Raw genomic sequence first — 6,181 nt, 5'->3', positions numbered from 1 at the left:
GTGAATTTTATGGTACAAAAAACAGAAAGAATGAATAAGAGCTAGTATCTGCTGGCACAACAGGTGACTATAGTCAAAAATAATTTAATGTATATTTTAAAATAGTTAAAAGAGTACAGTTGGGTTGTTTGTAACATGAAGGATAAATGCTTGAGGTGATGGCTACCCCATTTGCCCTGATGTGATTATTATGAATTGCATGCCTGTATCAAAAAATCCCATGTAATCCAAAAATACATACACCTACTGTGTGCCCACAAAAATTAAAAGTTAAAAAAATAGAAGATGAATTTATCGAATAGAATTTAGACATCTCATGGAGATTTATATGAAATGCTAGGCTTACACATTAACTGTTTATGTCAAGTTTTTGACTTAAAATTTTACATTTTTCAGGATGATTCCCAAATGCTAAAATTATATTTATTTTAAAAATTAGGCTGGGTGTGATAGATCACACCTGTAATCCCAGCTCTTTGGGAGGCCAAGGCGGGCAGGTCACTTGAGAGCAGGAGTTCGAGACCATTGAGAGCAGGAAACCACGTCTTTCCTAAAAATGCAAAAAAAAAAAAAAAAAAAAAAAGAAAGAAAGAAAAATTAGGTGTGGCCTACCCTGTAATCCCAGCTACTCAGGACGCTGAGATATGAGAATCGTTTGAACCCAGGGGACAGAGATCGCAGTAAGCCGAGATTGCACGATCACACTCCAGCCTGGGAGACAGAGTGAGACTCCATCTCAAAAAAAAATAATAATAATTAACTTAATTTCTACATTTACACTTAATAGAATGAATATAATTTTATTATGGAGAAATCGCTATACAGAGAAAAACAAACGACAAAATCCATAGTCCTTATTACTCTGACACTACCAACCCTTTGTACTTTCATATACTTCTTTCTACATGCTCCCTAAACATGCATTTGCAAACATAGTTTGCTACCATCATCTCTATAAGCTTACATCCTGTTTGTGAAATGTACTGTGTCAAAGTTATTCTCCTTATTGCTTTGTGTCTTTTTGATTTTCCTTCTAATGACTGTAGAATACCCCCTGAGTAGCTATATAATCATTTACTTAACCATTTTCTCATTATTGGACTTTTAGGTTGTTTTCAAATTTTTCCTTTTATAATGACTCTGCAACGAATATCTTCCTGAACGTAGATATTGCTTGATTGTCTTGGATTATTTCCTTATGAGTTCCCCAAGAGGATTTACATAGAAAAAGACTATAGTAATTTAGAACCAAGTCTTAAAAAAGGAAAATTCTGCATGGATATGGATACACTTGTGGTTGATAAGTGTATTTCTTGTTTCATGGGAAGGAAACAAAGTGGTTATTTTAAACACACATACACACAAATAATGCTCTGAAACTACAAGCAGGGGAATGAGGACCACTGGGGAAGGTATGGGAGACTATTTTGTTAGAAAAACATCTGGCTTCTCTGAACCCTGTGGAACAAAGAAGTCGCAACAAAAATAACTAAATTATTTCAGATAACAAATTAGCACAACATTTTAGTCTTGTCCAGAGGGCGAGGAAGTCAAGGAGCCTTGTAATGGAAAGAGAGATAGGTAGGAAGGGGATTCTCTGGGTTCAAAGAAAGAGGAGGCTTGTCACCCTGCCAAAGAGCAGGAAACCAGGAGAAGTGGCTGGAGGGTTACAGATAGGCAGGCACTTTTGCATGGAGATGTCTTCATTTGTTTTCAAGTTGCTGCCTAGTCTGTACTATGATGTGACCACTTTGGTCCCAAGATTTTGGGGAAAGGTAAGTACTCACAAGAGCTTGTGTTAGTGCAACCTGGGGAATAAAGCCTAGAGACTGGTCCTTGGAAACAGGGTATGGAGAACAGAGCAGCTTCAGGGAGCAAGAGGCAGAGTTTACTGGACACAGAAGTTAGGGTGAGAGACAGCAGGAGGTTCATGAGAATTCTTATAGATACTGGGGAAATACTAAACCTACTCCATTACAGTATGTGGTAGGGGAGCTCAGATTTATATGGATATTGAATGAAATAAGTACTCAAAGGGTCAGTTTACCTGGATTCCCAGAGTGAAGACTCCAGAGTTAAAATTACGTAATTAGCTAAGGCCTAGATGTTCTGAACCTACAAATTAGATTCTTGGATCGAAAGTAAAATGTTAACCAGCTATCCTAGAAACCCTAGAATTGATATTTCAAAAGCAAAGTCAGTATGTTGTTTTTCTGGTGTAGGCCTGGATTTGAATTCTGTGTGGCCAATGTAGTTACTTTTGTTTGTTTGGTTTTTTTTTGAGACAGAGTCTTGCTCTGTTGCCCAGGCCGGAGTGCAGTGGCGCAATCTTGGCTCACAACGATCTCCGCCTACCGGGTCCAGGCATTTCTCCTGCCTCAGCCTCCTGAATAGCTGGGACTACAGGTGCACACCACCATGCCAGGCTAATTTTTGTAATTTTAGTAGAGATGGGGTTTCACCATGTTGGCCAAGATGGTCTCAATCTCTTGACCTCATGATTTGCCTGTGTCGACCTCCCAAAGTGCTGGGATTACAGGCGCAAGCCACCATGCTCAGCCTGTATTGCTTTTTAAAAATCTGTATTTTTGATTTTGTAAAAGGCATGCAGACCTTGCTTTCCTGAGTCATCTGCTATAACTAGGGGACGGAGTTAGCTGTCATGCCCATGGAAAGCCTGCTCCTCCTCTTGAGCAAGCTTGGTGAGTAGATGCCAAGTAAATGAGAAGTGTCCTCTACTCAGAGTCGACAGCCCAAGTTGAGGGCCGGGCGCGGTGGCTCAAGCCTGTAATCCCAGCACTTTGGGAGGCCGAGGCGGGTGGATCACGAGGTCAAGAGATCGAGACCACCCTGGTCAACACGGTGAAACCCCGTCTCTACTAAAAATACAAAAAATTAGCTGGGCATGGTGGTGCGTGCCTGTAATCCCAGCTACTCAGGAGGCTGAGGCAGGAGAATTGCCTGAAACCAGGAGGCGGAGGTTGCGGTGAGCCGAGATCGCGCCATTGCACTCCAGCCTGGGTAACAAGAGCGAAACTCCGTCTCAAAAAAAAAAAAAAAAAAAAAAAAAAGTTGAGGATTTGATGTGCAAAACGACTGTTGTGACTTCTCAATGATTTGTCTTTGCAAGCCAACAGAATGCTCTGTCCCAAAGGGAGCATCAGGAACAGTCCCCTGCCGTTCGTCAAGATCATAAATAGCAACTGAGAGCAATTCCTAAAGCAGTTGGCATGCATTCCACAGATGAGGAGGACTGGGCTAGGGAGGTGTGGTTTACAGTTCTGCTACGAGGCTTCTCAAGGAGGTGTACCGTTTTATAGTGGTCAGAAGGGCTTTGCAATGTGCTAAGCGAGATGCCGTGAAATGTGTATGTCAATCATTGTTAATATATGGCAGATACAGGAGGATGCCCACATCGTGGTCCCAATGGCAGAGACTGGGGAAAGGGAAAGAGAATATTTATGTAGCTTAGAATACAAACTGCAAAGGGTTTGTATTGTAAACAAAGGAAAAGAGAATATTTATGTGGCTTAGACCCACCATGGCACATCAGAGGGTAATGGTCACTTGAACAAAATTGAGGCTCTGCCAGAAGAAAGAATTGGGAGATCTGGGATTCCAGACTGTTTGGATGAGGTATATATCCATAAAATAATTATACTCGTGGCCAGGCGTGGTGGCTCATATCTGTAATCACAGCACTTTGGGAGGCTGAAGCAGGTGAGTCACAAGGTCAAGAGGTCAAGACCATCACCGCCAACATCGTGCAAACCCGTCTCTACTGAAAATACAAAAATTAGCTGGGCATGGTGGTGCACGCCTGTAATCCCAACTACTCAGGAGGCTAAGGCAGGGGAATCGCTTGAACCCGGGAGGCAGAGGTTGCAGTGAGCCGAGTTTGCACCACTGCGCTACAGCCTGGCGACAGAGTGAGATTCTGTCTCAAAAAATAAAATAAAATAAGTTACACTCACAAAGTACCTAGCATGTGGCAGACACTGTACTAGGTACTTAAATATTATTTTAAAATATACAATTACATATAAGTACCTATTGTAATTCTAAAAATTCAACTCATTCAAGTTCCCACGCTAAGTAAATTATAATTTGAACTCAGTGCTCTCTGAATCCAAAGCTCATGCTTTTTCTGTTACATTAATTTTCAACCTTTCTGGGTCATTGGCCTCTTTGAGAGTTTGATAGAAGCCATGGGTAGAAAATGCATGTTACCATAAAAATGCAGATGTGCGCATAGATGTAAAACTTGCATAGGATTTCAGGGTGTCCACAGACCTCCCGGGGCCTCAGTTTATTAATCTTGTATTGCACATACCACGATGCCAAGGAAGGCTGACCACATTGTCCAAGTGTTCTCACAGGTCTTGCGGCCAGATCCGTGTGGAGATGTGTTTTCTTTAATGCAATCATTAAGTTCCCAAGTCTACCAAACTTACTTCTTGAAAGAAAGCCTTTTTCACTTGATTAAAAAGAACCCTGTTTTCATTCCTTGCATTCAATAGAAGACCTTTTAGGCAGGCTTATGCTGTCCACAGAGTAACTCTGCATGATTTTCCTCAAAGAGAATACCATATGTTTGGACTGGGGTTCACTAGACTCTTAATCTTGTCCAGACAGACACACCACCCAATTTAGGATCTTCCTTTCTGCCTCCCATCAGCTCTCCCTTGATTCCTTTATTTTACATGCTCCTCTGCAACCACCCTCTGCCTCTCTTTGTGTCTAAAACACAAACTGTGTCTAAAATCTAGGTAAGTGCTGCTCTTTAATAAAGCATTGGATTTAAAATGCAATTTTCTTATGTGAAACCAAAATACATTAAAAATTGTGTTACGCCGGGGTCAGAGGCTCATGCTTGCAATCCCAGCGCTTTGAGAGGCCGAGGTGGGCAGATCGCCTGAGGTCAGGAATTCGAGACCAGCCTGGCCAACATAGTCAAACTTCTGTAATTCCAGCTACTGGGGAGGCTGAAGCAGGGAAGATTCCTTGAACCCGGGAGGCGGAGGTTGCTGTGAGCCAAGATCATGCCACTGCACTCCAGCCTGGAGAACAAGAGCGAGACTCCGTCTCAAAAAAAAAAAAATTGTGTTACAATTAAAATGCAGCACAGAACTTAGAAATAATATATAGTTTTCTTCCAGATGCCAATGACGCCAAAATGTATTTTAAAAATTTCTATTTGAAAGCTTACGATATAAGAATCTAGGTAAATGATTTATACTTGTTGGTATGCATACCATTGTTAAACAAACGAAAACAATCAGGCCATTATAGAATGCTCAAGAAATCACAAATATACACAAATTAGAAAACAAAAATAATCTTAATCCCAGCACCCTGAGATAGTCCTTGTAACTTTTGTGAATAGGATATTCGCTGATCTTTTCGCTGTGTGTGCCCGTGTGCACGCACACACAATTGAAATGATTTTAAGACGGTGGGCACTTGCCTACATTCTCAAAACAAACCCTGTTTTCATATTTATTGACTTTTTCTTTAAGATACAGATAAAACTATAATAATACTAAAAATACTAAATACTACTACTAGTAATAGCTATAGTATTAGATTAGATACTTTAAGATGCCCGTAAAAATAATGGTATTAGAGCTGGACAGTAAGGCTTTTTCTTTAATTTGAACAATGTACAAGTGATAACTCCTCAATACTGTTTTGACAATGTTTTTCTTGACCCTGGGGGCTTGAAAGAAAAAATAATTTTTATGAGCATCGGGTCACAATGAAAACAAAGAATTCAGGGATAATCTGGAGTTTCACATTGTCATGCTTACAGCTTCACAGCAAACCTTTGGGATTAAACGGTGACATTTCGAGGCTGAGGATCCAGAGCTCCAAAGCCTCCTCCTGTTTTATTTCACTAATGTTTGAAGAATGTTGGTGGTCTCATAAGAGAACCTGAAGACAGGGAGGAAACAGTCAACATGAGGGAATAATCCGGGGAAGGTAAACATGATTGATTTCCTTTCTTCTACCAGAAAGTCTAGCTGCTCAGCCAAGATTAGGTTTTCTTCGTGCAAGACATTTCCTGCGGTACAAAAAGAAAATATTAAAACTCTTCATTAAAAAATTGTATCTTCTATCTATGTATAGTTCTATATGCTTTTTTTTTTTTTTTTTTTTTTTTGAGACAGAGTCTTGCTCT

The 6,181-nt window shown here is 40.4% G+C and overlaps 1 long non-coding RNA gene across 1 annotated transcript in view; it reads right to left on the bottom strand.

Annotated features, from left to right (window-relative positions):
• Window positions 1-5,724: 5,724 nt before the first annotated feature.
• LOC116529738 overlaps window positions 5,725-6,181 on the bottom strand; it is a 39,732-nt gene continuing 39,275 nt past the window's right edge. The window contains exon 2 of the long non-coding RNA XR_004259641.1: window positions 5,725-6,064. This is a non-coding gene — a long non-coding RNA (uncharacterized LOC116529738). The remainder of the gene's footprint in view (window positions 6,065-6,181) is intronic.

Source organism: Sapajus apella, unplaced genomic scaffold, assembly GCF_009761245.1.
Source record: "Sapajus apella isolate SASKATOON/1434 unplaced genomic scaffold, GSC_monkey_1.0 scaffold63, whole genome shotgun sequence".
NCBI classification, from domain to species: domain Eukaryota; kingdom Metazoa; phylum Chordata; class Mammalia; order Primates; family Cebidae; genus Sapajus; species Sapajus apella.
Note: the sequence above shows the minus strand (reverse complement) of the source record. Positions and strands in the feature narration are given on the sequence as shown.